The sequence below is a fragment of the Passer domesticus genome, chromosome 1 (assembly GCF_036417665.1).
Source record: "Passer domesticus isolate bPasDom1 chromosome 1, bPasDom1.hap1, whole genome shotgun sequence".
NCBI classification, from domain to species: Eukaryota; Metazoa; Chordata; class Aves; order Passeriformes; family Passeridae; genus Passer; species Passer domesticus.
The window spans coordinates 154,479,725-154,496,861 of record NC_087474.1 but is presented as its reverse complement, the minus strand read 5'-3'; the positions used below and the strand labels follow the sequence as shown (position 1 = coordinate 154,496,861).

The window sequence follows — 17,137 nt, the reverse complement described above, 5'->3', positions numbered from 1 at the left end:
TTAATGGCATGTTTTCCAACAAGATTACAGAAGTGACATTGATACAATTCAGAGTTTCAAAACAATTAATATTTTTAATTCTTCTGAAGTTATAGATTTCTTAGTCCACACAGCATCTTAGCACTGCTGTATAGAAAATGAACTACAACCATTCAATATTAATAAAGGAAAATGATTTCACATTCCAATAATTTGCTTACAACATGGACATGTGCTTTATAAATTTTAAAAAACTGAAGCCAGACCCAAAACACAGAAAAAAACCTCTTGCATCTCAAGAATGAGCAGTCCTGTTAGCACAGTTAGTAGAGAAAGGAAGAATGTAGCAAAAATCATACTGCAAGATATTCAATTCTTCAAATGATTTAAGATCCAAGTGGGCAGAAAATCTGGTGTATGAGGGAATCTTTTGGAGCTGTGTTTGCATGATCAGGACTTGCAGGATCAGGATATTTGACTTGAATTCTTCACCTGTGGAGGAGTCTGATCACAGAAGGTTCAGTGAAGTGTCAATGGAAATGTGGAAATTGACCCAGTGAGGACGTTTTACCTTTCTGACCCTTGTAAAAATCTAACTCTTGTGACAAAAGCATACTGAATGTTTGAGACTGACCACTCAGGGAGAACTTCTTTCCCAAGTCCCACCTAATATTTTATGGAGGTAGAATTATCAACCCATATTATGCCCTAAAAGACTGCAATCCTGTCTTGCCTTGCCTACACCTAGGGTTGTATTTATGTAAGAGCAGTGAGACTCAATTGAGGACTCTGCTACTAGTATTGAATAAAAATAAGGTTCATTTTTATTTTGTAATTCTTTTGATCTGTTAATAAGAATGACTGCTATCAGCACTCACAGAGCAGAGCTTTGTGAAACAGTGTGCACAAAGTCATAGTTTATGGATGGTTATATTTGGGGTTGTGTTGATGGTTGGATTTCTTTACACCAGATCACAATTTTTGCTATTTGTAGGTACGTTTGAGCTGTATCTGAAAGTTTGAACAGGGGGTGACATGAGCTCATTTGCAGTTGGCATCATTAACAAAAGTGTGGCTTGTTTAGGTAATGCCAATTCTGTGTGAACTGCAGATGTTCTGTTCCCTTTTGTGATACAATGACAGTGAGGTTACTGAGTGGTGCTGCACGTGCCTTGACCGCTTCTCAATTTGCATTTTCAGCTTTTCCATCATAGCAGACATTATTTCCATCAATAGCAGCACTACTCCATTTGTCTTTTTTCTTCCTTGAAATGAGGGCAACTTTAATCTGGGAAGACTTTCATGTTCACTCAGTTACAGAGATGTGTTTTGGCTCATCCTGAAGATCAGACTTGCTATTAGACATAAATATGCAGTATCATCTCCATTCCTGCTATAGTTCCACCAGGTAAGTGATTAAGGTGATCTTTTATGAGTTCCTGTTCTCAATTTGCCTGTATTGTGCTTTAGGTGATTAAAACAGTGCTTGAAAACAGTGATTAAAAACACACATTTCAAAGGACAGTGCAAATTACAGATCTCTCATATCTGCCAAACAAAATATCCTGTTCAAGTCCATTGTGTTCCCCATCCTGTCAACCTTCAAAATGGTTGAAGCAGAGAAAGGAAACTGGCATGTTTCTCTCTTGATAAACACTGTTGGACAAAAATGCTGTGTCTGTGTCTGATACCAGGTCTGGTACAATTCCATGCCCTGTGCTCTGGGATGATCCTTCTGGAGCAGAGAGGTTGGACCAGGTGCCCCAATGTGGTGTTTTCCACCCTGACCTGTTCTGAGATTCTGTGAAGTGCCTGTGTAACCCTGATCAGCAATGTTTAAGGATTTCACCGGAGGGGAAGGAGCAGAGCTCAGTGTGAAACAAAACCTTGGAATAAAATCATCAAGGAAAAGAAATATTAGGTAAATTAACGGAATTAACATCCTGTTGGGAAGATCTATTAGCCTATAAAGTAATACCTAAAGCTTATCTTGAGTTGCTCTGTTTTTGCACTGAGTAAAATACAGCCAGGTGCTGGGGATGAGCCTGGTGGGAAGAACAGGGCAGCTGACCTCAAAGGTTTCTCTGACACCTCAAGTTTCTGGGCATTTAATGACAGCAAAAGAGAAAAAAAACTGACAAACGACCTTTTTTATATTCAGAACCACACCTAACAAGAATGCTTGTCAGAGCTCACTCTGGAGGAATTGATGGGATGGGCTTTGATGGGATCTTAAATGAGAGCAAAATCATCACTTACATTTCCTTATTCTTAGGTCACATATTCTTCATAAAAAGTTCAGTGCAAAGCTTGAAGTGAGTAGTGGCTGCCAGTAAAGCAGAAAAACAAAATAAATGTCTCTGACAACACTATAAATGACCTTTATATTCCCTATAAAAGTATTTTTACAGGTTGGTTTGCTAAAGGGGGATAAAGAGAGAAATCACAGTCAATATGTTTCACCGTGCTTTTCCTGGTTTTTGAAATGTTGCAAATTTTCCTGAAAAGTGGAAATAACTATCAGCCTAGGTAAATTGAAAGTGATCAAAAAGTCTTCACTGTCTTGGAATGAAAACAAACAATGGGAATTTATAGAGCAAGCCTTGCTTCGGGTTTGTCTTCAGTTCAAGGAATGTTATCTTCTGGAAGATAGGGGATCATTTTGTGTTGTGTACCCAAATGAAACACACTGCAAGTGTGTTTTAGAGGAACACATAAAGATATATGAGAATGAGACCACAGGAGCTCTGCATTGGTAATATTCTTTATGGGCAAGCAGTGAAATAAGGGACAAACTATCACAGTGGATTACAGAGACAGTCAGTGTTTTTACACTTTGCTCTGGAAATGGTTCCCCTTTTTGATTAGCCTTTATAGCATTTATTTTGCTACTGCCATTTGGAGTGAAAATACTTTCTGGGAGCTGAATTGGCCCAGGGTATTAAAAGTAGAGTACAGAATATTTTAGGGATGGATAGCGTGTTCAAATACATGTTCAGATAGTATTGGTCAAATATTCCTTTCATCTAATGGTGCCTGAATGAGTTCAAATGCAAGATATGATAAAAAGGTCCAAATCAGAAAATCTCCATGCTTTGTACATACCTCTTTCTTACCTCTTGGTCAAAGGCCAGTTTCTGCAGCAGAAGCAACCACCCTTCACTTGCCACAGAGTTTGTCTAGACAGTGACATTCTATTTAGAATTTGGGTTTAGCTATTCAGGTTGCATTTTCAAGCCTTAAATGAATTGCACGTGAAGCCTTGTCTCTGTAGAGTGTAGTCCTGCTCACTCAGAGATGTTTTCCATTTCTGTTCAGGTCATTCCCCTGTGCTGGGTGTTGACTTGAACTCCTGAGTTCGAGTGCCACAGCACAAGAACTTTTTACTACCAGTTGTAGTACTTACAATTCTTATGGCATAGCTGTGCTCTTTTGTGAGGTCAGAACTTGTGATGCTACAAAAATTACTCACTGAAGTGCTAGAGAAATGTTGCCTACTTTTGAACCTAGAAATGTTCACCAGGACTGTGTCATCCTCAGGAGCTGCTCTCTCCATTTCCCAGCATTGACTCAAAGCTTTGCCAGCAGAATGGATATGTTGGCTTTGCTTGGCCAGGTTTTGGTAGCAGGGGGGCAACAATTTGGCTTCTGTGAGAAGCTGCCAGAAACTTCTCCCCATATCTGACAGAGCCAGTGCCAGCCAGCTCCAAGACAGACCTGCCACTGGCCAAGGCTGAGCCCAGCAGTGATGGCTGTAAATCCTCTGGGATAAAATATTCAATAAAGGGGAAAGAATTGTTTTTCTGGGATAATATATTTAATAAAGGGGAACCTACTGTGCAGAAGGAATTGCAGGCAGACTGAGAATATGCAAGAGAAACCTCTCTGCAGCCACCAAGGTCAGTGAAGAAGGAGGGGGAGGAGGTGCTGCAGGTGCCAGGACTGAGGTTCCCCTGGTGTAGCCCATGGTGAGCCAGCTGTGTCCCTGCAGCCCAGGGACATCCATGGGGACACGGAGATCCTGTAGCCCACACCAGAGCAGGGAGATGCCCAAAGCAGGATGTGATCCCGTGGGAAGCCCTTGCCTATTGGGCTCCTGGCAGGAGCTGTGTCCCTGTGGAGAGAGGAGCCCAGGCTGGAGCAGCCTGTGCAGAGCTGCAGCCCACGGGTGGGACCCAGGCTGGAGAAATCCATGGAGGATTTTGCCGTGGGAGGGACCTGTGCTGGGGCTGAGCTGGAGAAGGAATTAGCAGCAGAGACAAAACAAGGTGTGATGAACTGACCTCAGCCCCCATTCCCCCCTCAGCCCCCATTCCCACCCCCCTGAGCTCTGAGGGGGAGGAGTAGAGCCCAGCAAGGAGGGGGACATGAGGGCAAAGGTGTTTTGTTTTACTTCTCACTAACCTTAGTAATAAATCCAATTAATTTCCCCAAGTGTGGTCTGTTTTACCTGTGACAGTAAGTGGTGAGTGATCATCCCTGCCTTTATTTCAGTTCAGTGTCCCTTGTGTTGTATTTTCTCTCCCCTGTCCAGCTAGGAAGGGAAGTGACAGAACAGCTCTGGGGGGCACCTTGTGTCCAGCCAGGGTCAAACCAGAACAAGAGGTCATGTAGGAGCTTCCTAATATACCCCAAGGGAACTGGAGCCTTAACTTAATGCCTTACACTTCCCTTGAAGCACATTGGGGAGTTTCACCCAAGCCTTCTGCTCCCAGAGCTCTTGGGCAAGCTCAAGGAGCCAGCTGGGCACGAGCATTTTGGGGACTTCACTGATATCAGCCAATATGGGATTTATGTCTTTGGAAAAGAGCACAACAGTGACAGGATAAAACTCCTTACACTGGTATGGCTAATGCTGGGATATCCTGATTCTATGTTTTAATTTTATATTACTTGAATATATTTATTTAAATTCTTTTCCCACTTGCATAAGTAGATTATTTTTTTCTGGCAAAAGGTTTTTGCTAACATAATGCATCTGCATGAGAAATGTGGCCTGCCGTGGTTCTCTCTCTGCTTCTTAAGGGTTGTTTAAACTGAAAACATGGACAAAGCTGTAGATGGTGTACTTTAGCCACTCTCATGCTTTAATTTTCCTGGGTCAGAATTAAAAAAAAATAACCAAACCAACAAGCTGACAGAAAATTTAAATTTCTATGTAACTTAGCAGAAAATAAAGGGACTGCCACAATTATTATATTCCACCTTTTGGGGATTAGTCTAATGATATTTTTATTTTACTTTACCTGAAGCTGCACCACCATGCTTTTAGCTACAGAGCCTCTCCACAGCCTCGTCTGAAGTGAGGGAAAAAAGTAAACCTTAGACTTTTGTGTAAAGTTGCTGTTACTTTTGAGTGAACCTAATATTTCTTTAGTCTTACTTTAAACAGGCACTCAGCATGGAATGCAATCCCTGGTATTTTATTCTAAGGAGGATGGAGGATGAGGATGCACCATGAGTAAAGCTTATTAAGGATTTAAGTTTTTGTGGGGTTTTTCATTGGTTTGGTTTGGTTTTTTTTTGTTGTTGTTCTTTTGGTTTTGGTTTTTTTGACTGGTTGGTTGATTTGGTATGATTTTTTTAATCATTACCTTAAAAACTGTTACAAAAGAAAGCCAAGTATAACAGAAGTTATGACAAATACTTAAAAAAATATATTTTACTATGTCACATTCTGGCCTTTTTATTTTACTATTCATATGTAATAGAATTCAAAATTTAATCAGTGGTTGTAGTAGGTACTGTAAAATCTCAACAAAAATCCTTGCCCTGAAGGTCTTAATTTCTATCACCTCCAAGTAGGTGGGATTGATATGAGTTCTTAAAATACAGGGTTTTTCCATGTGTGTAAATGGAGAATTAGAGTAGGGGGTAGCTGTAAATCTGTGATAGGGCCAAGAGAAGCTGGGTAGCTTCATGTTGTCTTTCCTCTTGAAAAAAAGTTTCATAAATTCTAGAAACTGGTATTTCCTTGGCAGATGAGTGGAAGCACAAAAGGACAGACATTGGCTGAGTGATGGCAACATGATTTCAGTTTTGCTGTTTTTCAAGCAGTTATGGTTTTGCTTGGTATTTTCAGCAAAAGATTCTGCATGGGAACATCTTGAATTTTAGATACACTGAGTTCAGCTGTCTTGTCATATAACTAAAGTCCAGCCCCAAATGAGAGACTTTGTAGATGCTTTGGCAGGGACCAGTGTGACACCAGGGCAAGCATAAACACAGCTTTCAAAAACATGCACAAGGGATATTCTTGAAAAGTCTGATTTGGTAGTGTTGCAAACTAGAAGTCTGTCTTGAATTAATAATATTAATGTGTTTATCAGCAAAATTCTATATTTATAATTTCCTATTGGGAAGCCACTGGGACTTCTTTCCTCCTGACCACACCTAAAAGCAGAGAAAGTGTTTTGTCTTAGGCTATAAACTGTGGTTTTGACTTTTTTCTCTCTTTCCACACCCTTGTTCACCAGCTGTTAGAGTCTGTACTTTATGCTTATGTTGGTTCACAGATATTTGAGGACACTGAGTACTGTGAGGCACCAATAAAGTTTCTAGGCTGGATGTCAGGATGTCCCATGTCACAGCTCAACATGAAGCCAGATTGTCATTTAATTGCATATTTCCCAGTTGAGCCAGGTCCGTCTGAATTGGACTTTCACACTTTTTCCCTGGTGCTCTATATTCAGAAGAATGCCTTGCCTCTCTCACTCTGCTTTCAGATCCCTTGGTGCTCCTTTGTTATGCTGAATGCTTTGTTTTGTCCAGTTTTCTGCTGCTGTTGAAGGCAGTTTGCCTTATCCCCATTCTCAGAAATGTAACAGGATTCTGTGTATTAGAGGATTGTGCTTGTTCTAGATCCTGCCTATAAAACAGAAGGCACTAAGGCTTGGATACTGTGTGATTTACTGCAAACCCAAACCATTTCACTGAGCCTGACATCACAAGGGTATATGAATTTGGTTTAAATCACCCTCCCAGTGATTTAGAAGGGTTAGTTAAATACCTGATTTAGAAACTAATGATTGAGCCTATGTGAGCTGGCAATTATGCACGCAGTAATTGAGTGTGCTTAGGAGCATGTGTCATGGAAACGGGAACCAATGGGATTATACCACTTCTCAGGAGGTTTTGAGATTGAGAGGAACAGCAAGTATGGTTAAAAACAAATTTAGTTGTGCATATGTAGACATTATAAAGCATCAGCAGACAAACAACAGAACTAATTCTCCTCTGCCAATGGCTGGGAGTTCATTGCAACTAAATGAGCATCCAGCTGGGTGTGGATGGAGATGGGTGGGGAGCACTCCTGACACGGGGGTGGCTGGGGAAATCTTGCAGTATGTGGAACAGGAGATGAAGCTGCCGTGAAAACAGATGCACAAGAGCTGCTCAGGACTTGCTGAAGAGCTGCACCCGCAATCCACAGCATCCAAAGGTCAAGCCTGGTTTGCACAAACCACAGCATTGCAGCAGCTCTTTGGGCAGGTAATGGCTCACAAAGGTTCCAGCCTGCTGTGGTGACTGAGCCAAGAGCCCTTGGGGTTATGGTGCTGCAGGCAGGAGGGGAGCATGGAAGAAGTCAGTCCAGAGAAAGAGGCACATCCAGGAGTTGTAAAACTTTTACAAATTTAAAACTTTCACCTGTAATACGTAGCTGATCCTAGCAGAAATGCACAGCTAGTAATGAAGCATTTCTCCCTAACTGCAGCTCTCTCTTACATCTGGCTACACAAAACTTGTGAGGGTGTCTATGATAGAATTGTCTGCTGAGTGCAAATGGAGTCACAATCCTACAGAGTTATTCCTGCCATCCTTTGTCATTCATGGATTTGTTGGAGCAAGTCCACAGAGATGATCAATGAGCTAGAGCACCTTTTGTATAAAGACAGGCTCTGAGAATTGAGATTGTTCAGCCTGGAAAAGAGAAGTATATGTGGAGACCTTATAGCATGTTCAGGTTCCTAAAGGTGGTACAAGAAAGCTGGAGAGGGACTTTTTTAAAAATTATAGGGTGATAGGACAAGAGAGAATAATCTTGAGCTGAAAGATGAAGGTTTATATTGGATATTAGGAAAAAATTCTTCCCTGTGAGGGTGGGCCCTGGCACAGGCTTCCCAGAGAAGCTGTGGCTGCCCCATCCCTGGATGTGTTCAGGGCCAGGCTGGATGGGGGCTCTGAGCAACCTGGGGTACCTGTCCATGGCAGGAGCATTGGAACTGGATGATCTTTAAGGTCACTTCCAAACCCAAACCAATCTATGATTCTATGAACCTTATTATGTATGGCTGTAAGTAAATTCAATATTGTTTTCCTACATACTTTTTAAACTTGTAGCATGAAACTAGAACTTCAGTTTACAGTCCCAAATTAACTTGTTTGGCATTAAAAAAAAAAGCCTGGAAAATTAATTAATCTGTACATTAATATCTTTGTGCATTGGAAGACATCTGGCCACTATTGTGGTAAAGCCTGAGATGTCACTGAAGCTTTGAAAGAAGGATGTTGTCTTAGTGCAGAGTAAATGTCTGGGTTTTGGGCTTTTTTTTCTAATCTGCATATTAATTACTGTCACACAGCTGATGGAGTGGGCTGCAGCTAGATTCATCCCATTTAAGTCAGTTTAATCCTTTGCAAGCTTGCAAAAGTAATTATTCTGCATTTCCATCTAACACCGTGTAATGCAAACTTCAATCTGTTCAGCTCCTGCTCCAGACCCTTGGTGACCTTTCTGCTCTGAAACCAGCAACACTGACTGGAATTAATTTCTTCTCTCATTGGCAACATTCTTGTATTGATCCATTCTTCATAAAAGATGGTAAACTGTTACCTGCTGGACCATTCTTTGAATAATCTCTTTCTCTCTCTAATTTTTGCTTTTATCAGTGTCTTGGTTTGAAAAGACAGGTTTCTGCTAAGGAAGGCAGGAGCCCCTCTTAAAATAAAAAATGTAAACCCTCTCCCTCTGAATTATTACAATTTTGAAATTAAGGGGCTCTCAGACAAAAATATGGGAGTAAGAATAACAGTTCTTTATTAGGAAAAATAAAAACACAGTGATACAAAAAACACAGGGACAGAATACAGAGTCAGAATACAACCTGACACCCTGTGGGTCAGGGTGTTGGTAGGAATCCAATTGAAATGGTGGCTGCAGCCCTCCTGCAGTGTCAGCTGTGGTTCTGTTGGAGCAGGGATCCTGGAGAAGGGCGGAGTTTTCTTCTGAAGGTCCAGTGGTGCTGTAGATGGGCCTGGTCTTCCTCTGGGAATCCAGCAGAGAAGAAAGCTGCTTCTCTGTGAATACAGTGGGGAAAAAGCTGCTGTGGTGTTCCAAATCTCAGATTATATCCAGGTAGGAATGTTTGGCTCCTCCCTCTGGGCAGGGCTTTTCACAATGGGATGATGTAATTTTATCAGTCATGCAGTGAGACTCAATGGCTCATTAACAAAAGAGATCTCCCAGGAGGGAGGATGGATCCTGGAAAAGACAAAGAAAACTGCCCCACCTGGCTTTAACAGGTGGCCCAATTAGCAGAAGATAACTGCCCCACCTCTAACAGATGGCAAGAATACACAACCCCAGCCTTTGCAACCTAAGACAATCAGCCTCGGTGTTTGGATCATGCATCCCATGGCATGGCTTTCCTTTCAGCATGGAGACCATATTGCCATTAATTCCTGGTAGCATTTCCTGGCGCTGGGAGTCCAGCAGCCCCTCTGCATCTGTTCCCTGTGTTACATTTCTGCCTTGGCAACGAGACATTCTGTGCAGCTTAATTTGTCCTTTGGCTGGATTTGTCTGCTTCATCAGCTTGATTTAATTGTCCATCTTGTGAAGTGAACCTGAGGTGGAGCCATTCTGCTGGTGGGAGGGCAGCAGGTTCAGTGGGCTCGGCCCCTTCGTGCTGGGGATGCACCAAACATTCAAGTGGCAGGAATCTCTCTTTACAGGTTTGAACTCCACTCTGCTTGAGGATTACACAGTCTACTGCAGTGAATCACTTCCTTGTGGATTTGGGTTTCAGATTCTCCCATTTATCCCTATTTTTAAATTTTTTTTTGCAATATTTGTTTCCATGCCAGAGCTCATTGAGCTGGAGCCTTTCTTCCGTGACCATCATTAACACAATTATGATAATCACTCTTTCTGAGCTTTGCTATTATCTGATTTTCACAAGTATTAAGAGAAAACAGTGAAGGTATCCCTTGATGTGAAACTGACCCATGTCTGCGTGACCTTCAGATGGACAGGGCCTTTTTCAGGGCTGTGACTGTTTCAGGCAAGTGGCCCAGAACTGGAGCTCTGATGACAACATTCTTGCAGCCTTTCTGCTGGGCACAGGTGGCAGTTTATTTCAATCATTCTACAGAGCTAAACAAGATGTAGAAAACATGCAGCTCTATAAAAGAGGAAATTTCAACCTTCTCAGGTGATTCAGAGATTAGTCCACCTACAGTTTCTAGTATGTTATTTTTATGTGTGTGCTTAATCCTTTTATATAATCCTGCTTACTTGTTAGTCTTTCAAAGACAGATAATTACAGCTTTTTGAACTGATGTGGAATCTCAGACATGTTGTGACTGGTGGGGATTCAACAGTGATACAGACAGGTGAGCAAGATGGAGCTTATTGCAGCTGCTACATTTAGTTACCTGCATATTTTAAACTAACAGAAACCATTTTATTACATATTATGAAATTACAGAGCGGTGATAGTAATATAATTACCATTATTAAATATTTCTGTAGCTGCAGCATTGAAACCCCAGCTGGATTCTTTCACAGTTATCTGAGAAATTACAGTCCCTGTCCAACCAGTCAGCAAGTTGAATTCTGAGGTTGCTGCATGGTTCAATAAAGCACCTCTCCTGTCTTGTTTTCTGCCAGAGCTGCTCCAGGTGTTAATGCACTGCAAATAAAGGCCTGGTGTCTTGGCAATTTGGGAAGGAAAGAGAGGACAGGTTTCTGCTGCCCAACCTTTCACACTCCCCTGGTGGTTTTTGTGTCATGAAGCAACAGCAGCTGAACTTCCCCTGATTTGCATTCTGACAACACCAGGTAATCTCAGATCAAGTTGCTGTTGTGGGGTGGGTTCAGGACTTGTTCCAGGAGCAGCTGAGCTGTTCGTACAGTAGGAGAGGGAGCAGTTTAGTGGAAGGCAGTGTCAGCAGCTGCTGTGGCCATCCAAACACACCACCTTTGCACTGGTCACAGCCTTATAGGTGTGAAAATGAAAATTTGGCCCCAAAAGGACAAGGTGAAAGGAAAGATAATTTTGCCCAACACAGTAATTGCTGGATTAATTTGTACTCTCTGAGCTCAAGAAGAGTTTGGTTGATAATTTTAGAGGCAAAACTCAGTGCACTTCTTCCATGGGACTGGAAGAGAGCATCCTAAGTGAATATCTAAAAAATGTAACATAAATCAAAATTTCAAGCACTCATAAGCAATATATTTCATTCTGTATAAAGAAAAAAACTCTTTTGGCAGCTGCTGCTGATACAAAATGTCAAAGATTACATGTTAATTGACTCTCTAGCTAGGACTTGCTTATTACCTTTCAGTAAGATCTGTGTGCAAGACAAATTGAGCTTTGAGCAATGCATGGAACAGCCGTGAAAGACTTAAATGCAAAAAAACATCATGAGCAAAGGACATTGAAAGTCTGCTGCTGTTTGCTGTTCTGCCTCATTCTTTCTTCCTTTCTAGTTTCTAGTAGTTTCAGCCCTGCTGTGGAGTTTTTTAATTAAAATCTCCTCTAAAAAATGGAGGGGAGGGGGTCAAGCAGCCCCAACCTGCTGTCACTGGCTGTATAGATTGGAAAAAGAAATGGTCCCTAGTCACAAACATGAGATGGAGAAGTAAGATAGGAATGGGGGAAAAAAAATAACAACCCCCTGCTTTCTAAACCGTCAGGTCTCTCTGAACCTGATCCAAAATCCAGTGGAAGAAAGGAAATATTTTTTTTTTATCAGCTTCTGTGGGCTTTGGAGAGAGCTCTCTACTCGAGCGAGTGCCAGCTGTTCTTTAATGGCTGTAATTGGTAACAGTGCTGCAGCAGGGAAGGATAAATGAAGCAGAATTCGGATCCCCATGGAGAAAAGGATGTTTGGGTAATATTTTGTCCCCCGTGTTTGTAACAGCAGTGTGTAGTGAACCTTTGCCGAGGGTGCTGGCTGAATGCTGGGAATGCTTCCTCTGAGGGCACAGAGGTGGAGACAAAGGACTGGCTTTGGCAGCTCTGCCCACAACTTAATCCTTGTTTTGCACTTGTCTGCCTCCCTGCATCTGGGAAGATCAAAGAGCTGGAAATGAGGAAACTCTTTAAGGCTCGTGGCCCTTTCCTGGGATCAGCCACTCACACAGGTGCTTGGCTGCTCTGTGAGGGGTGCTGCACACTGAGTGCACAGAGAGATTTTGGCTGATCACTGCTGCCCTGCTGCTGGCACAGTCAGAGGGAGCCCCAAGAGGTTTTCTGGTGCCTGTCAAAACCACCCCCACCCCTTCTGTTATAGATGAGTAATGAGGTGGTTGGCCCTCACAGTTAATGGGTGAACACTGTATGTATGTTAAGTTTTTGTAGATGTATAGTTATGTTACTGTAATATGTCCCTGCATTGTTATCGTGGGATGGCCTTGGTAGTCAGGGCATTGGGGGAGGGTTGGCTTGTTACTATGGTAACCTGACCTCCAATCAAGATGTAAGGAAGTGATCTCCATCACTGGATGGCAAAGAAGGAGTCCACTGACAAGACTTTGGGAGGAGCTAGAAGTATAAAAGATGGAGATCCACTTTGAAGATGAGCACGTGGCTGTTAGTCACATGGGGAGCTCCCAGTGCTTTAATTTTTCCTTATTTAGTCCTTTTGTTGAGTTTTTTTTTTTTAAAAGCTGAATAAACCTTCAGAAATTCTAAAAAGTGAGCAGTTGTTTCTCACAACTCCCAAGCATCTGGAAAAGAGAGCAGAGTTGTTTTCTTCGGGAACCTCTGGAAGCAGCTTGTGTTGTTCAGCTCAGTGGGAAGGGATGTGCTGTGTCCTGCCTGCAGTGCCCTGCACGTGTTTTGGGAGGACTCTGGAAGGGTAATACTGTGCTCCGCCAGCTCAGGCCCAGGAGATCCTTGACACAGAGAGGAAACGTAATTATTTCCATGTGTGATCCCTTATTGTCTGCCCTAAAATCTGGCATTGTCACCTGGGACTTTTCCCAAAAAAAGAGCCTCTTTCCCCCCGGCTCTTAGCACCCTGGGGACACCATTATCCTGTGGGCTTTAGCTGGGTGCTGCTCCCAGAGCAGCATTTAAACTCTGTGCTTTTTGAAGCATGGTCAATCCAAATTTGTATCCAGAGGAAAAACAACCAGCAGAAGCAGACCAGCAGTCAGCAGCAGCATTAACATACATCTCCTCCTTTGGGGCACAGGAGTGCAGACCCTGCATTGAAAGGTGGCAGATTCTGCTATGGGAGGGTGAAGGCAATGACAGGCCAGGCCAGCACTTGTCACCACCGTGTCAGGGATTGAATGACAATGGAAGGACAGTGATGTGTCTCTCCCGGCAGATAGTCAAAGATAGTGGCCTGGAGTCAGAGCCAGTTGTCACTCAGCCATTGTGAGATGTGACAAAGCAGCAGGGCTGCCCTGCCGTTTAGAAGCAGCATGAATTATTAATGGAGCACTTGTACGAGTAAGTTAGGAGAAAAAGAAAAGAAAAAAGTCAGCCTGCTGTGCTGCAAATACAGTGATAACAATTCCTTCCACTCTTATTTTTTTTTAATCAGAAGATGGAGCATTCTTGCCTGGTTGCTTCCACCTCTTTTTAATAAGAGAGCAGGGTTGGAGTGGCACAGCCTGGGTTCTGAACAGATTCTGCACAGTTTTTCCCCAAAATAGGGTTTTGGATCTTTCTCCCTTTATAAAAACCTCTACAAAACCCTAAACACAGCAAAGTTTTTTCTCTCCCCACCCTGCCAGCCCCTTCCAAATATGTAATTTCTCTTTCTTTCCCCTGAAAAAAGTTTCTGATGTTATGCAAACTGGCAAGAGAGGGTCTGCTCTGTTGTTAAATTTTACGTGGAATACTATTTTTTTCTTTCCAAAAAGTGCATAAGATTGTGTCATGAATTGGATTTTAAAGTTTAATTGCACTCTGTTGTCCAGAGAAGTTTCTCCTCAAATACTCAAACTGAAAGGCAGCTGTGTAGTCAGGCAATAAGTAAAAAGCTTGAGATGACTGGCATTAGTATTTTTCAGGGAATCAAGGATTTATAAGCTATTACTTTATACCAGTGCTCTTCTAAATCCCAGCTGCAGGATTTCTTTGAATTTCTGATGTGCTTGTGCTAGCCTTTAATTTTCTCAAGTACTCTTAGGTGCCTTCTTTGTATTTCACCCTCACAAAGACACACAGCTTTAGTCTGGCAGCCTGAAAATTCTTAATGGGTTAAAATTAGCCCCTTTTCCACCTCCTTTGTGTCTGAGGTGCACTTGTAATGCTGGAGATGATTTATAACAGCTTCCAGTGAAACACGGGGGATATGGAAGTTCTGATTCATCATTCCCAAAATTGCCATTTATGGGTCACTGTGGGGACCCTTTTGGGTTGTGAATGTTTCATCTTGGATGCCTCAAGGGAGATGTTCTGTATGTCTGTCTTCCAGTTCAAGTTGGTTTTCTGTCAAGCATTTGTTTGTTCGTGGTCCTCTCTAACCCTCAGTGTTATGAATAGAAAGTTGTATTTTTTTTAAATTTCAGAGTTTAAAAAAAAACCAAGTCAGACCTGTCAGACTCCTTTGGTTTCGCTGCCAAAGACAAAATTTTTAATTACCCGTTAATGGCCAGTGATTAACTATTGTTCCCCTGATGCTGGCTGTTTGCCAAGAAGACACCAAGAGAAACCCTCCAGGGTAAAGAGAATGGGCAGTGACACCAGAGCCAGCATGCAAATGAGAAATGCATTGCACCCTGGGTTTTTTACAGTTTTACAGTTTTTACAAGAAAAACCCCTAAAATCACGAGCCAACAAGTGACTTAAGTGACGTCTAAGGATGGGAGCATAGTCCCGTACCTGCTTGGACCTTTTTGTTTCTCACCCTAACCTGAAAAGAAACTGATTAAAGAGACCCCCCGGGTTTTTAAACAAACAAGCCAAGGACTCCACGACTCTCCCGTGAGGACAGAGTCCCCAGCTCTGTCTGCAGACCAGTGGACAAAACTGCATCATCCTCCTCCTTCGTGCCACGCCTGAGAGCAGCGGCGGCGAGGGCGCAACCCGTCGATTTCTCCCCACCTGAGCTGATTCTTCTTAATAAAGGCATTAAAAAAGGAGAAAGATCTCCTGCCCATTTATTTCACTCAGTTTACAAAATAACTTGCATATTCCATCTCCTCCTCACTCCTGTGCCATCCAGCTGCAGACAGGCATCTGAGCACATCTGTGGTGTAACCATGTGGGAGAATGCAGAAAATGGCAGCAGCAGCCCCACTGGAGGTTGCAGAGGATCCCTGGGTGGGATGGTTTGATATTAAGTTCATACTCGACACTCGTTCCGAGGACTTGTTTTACTGGGCTCCGGATAACCTCCCTTAGGAGCAGTGAGGATAATCTTCACAGGAGTGTAAGAAAAGGCTGTGATATAAATCAGAGTGAGGTGAAATGTGCTGTAGACACCTGTGCTAACCAAAGAGCAGCTGGCAGTGCTCTATCTCACAGGGGAGGCACCCAGAGGGAAATCACAGAATCACCAGGTTGGAAGAGACCTTCAAGATCATCAAGTCCAACCTGTTCCCTGACACCTGAACTAAACCATGGCACTGAGTGCCACATCCAGTCTTTTTAAAGCACTTTCAGGGATGGTGACTCCACTACCTCCCCAGGCAGGCCATTCCAGTACTTTCTAATTCTTTCCATGAAAAACATTTTCCTAATATCCAACCCATATTTCCCTTGATGCAGCTTGAGACTGTGACCTCTCGTTCTGCCAGCTGCTGCCTGGAGAAAGAGACCAATCCCCACCTGAGTACAGCCACTTTTCAGGGAGCTGTAGAGAGTGATAAGGTCGCCTCTGAGTCTCCTTTTCTCCAGGATCAACACCCCCAGCTCCCTCAGTCATTCCTCACAGGGTTTGTGTTCCCAGCCCCTCTCCAGCCCCGTTGCCTCCTCAGGATGTGCTCAAGTGTCTCAACGTCCTTCCCAAACTGAGGGGCCAGAACTGGACACAGCACTCGAGGTGTGCCCTCACCAGTGATGAGTACAGGGGAAGGATGACCTCCCTGCTCCTTCTGGCCACGCCATTCCTGATCCAGGCCAGGAGCCATTGGCCTTCTTGGCCACCAGGGCACACTGCTGGCTCATGTTCAGCCGGCTGTCACCAGTGCCCTTAGGTCCCTTTCTGCCTGGGCACTGTCCAGCCACACTGTCCCCAGCCTGTAACATTGCAGGGGGTAATTGTGGCCAAAACACACAGTCCCGCACCAGCACAGGCTCTCTGTGAGGAGGAGATGCTGCCTGCAAGCTCTTCCACCAGGGAGGGTAAGCAAGCAAGGAGGAGCAGTCCCCAGGCATGAGGGTGTTTTATGGACAGATGAACATAGGATTTATGTCATGGCATTGTCTGGTGCCTTCTGACAATGTTAAGTACAGATGTGTTTTAAAAGGAAAAATAAAATCTTCACCTCCTACAAGAAGTTTGCAGAAATGTGCCTTTTGCTACTGCAGGGCTGCCTATAACATAGAGCTTCACGCTTCTCCAAAAGTTCTTTTACAGCCATTTAAACAGACATGATAAACCATTCTTGGTAGTAGATAATAAAGCTTTCTTTGATTTATTCCGAGTGACAAACAAGCAGAAATTAACATACAGTGCAGCCAGCTACAGGAAAAAACCTGACACTTTTTCATTTGTTCAATTTAGTTTAATTGCACTAAATTTTCAGATACTTCCTGCTTTTTTCCAAATAATTTTAAAATTAAATGAGTTCTCCTGAGTATGCAGAAGGTAGATGGAAATGCCATCCTTCTTTTTTCAGTCCTACCCTATGCCAGTGTAATTCCTGATCCCTTGGACATGACAATAAGGACCACAGATCTGGAAAAGCAGAGAAGACCTGAGTTGCATTTTTGGATTGTAAGAGATGCTTTACGGATGAAAGACTATG

General features: G+C 43.0%; 1 long non-coding RNA gene across 1 annotated transcript; it reads left to right on the top strand.

The window, feature by feature from the left end:
- Nucleotides 1-9,595: 9,595 nt before the first annotated feature.
- LOC135290107 (uncharacterized) lies at nucleotides 9,596-12,840 on the top strand. The gene is made up of 3 exons (XR_010352821.1): nucleotides 9,596-10,593; nucleotides 10,871-11,041; nucleotides 11,959-12,840. It is a non-coding gene; the product is annotated as an uncharacterized LOC135290107 (long non-coding RNA).
- Nucleotides 12,841-17,137: the final 4,297 nt, after the last annotated feature.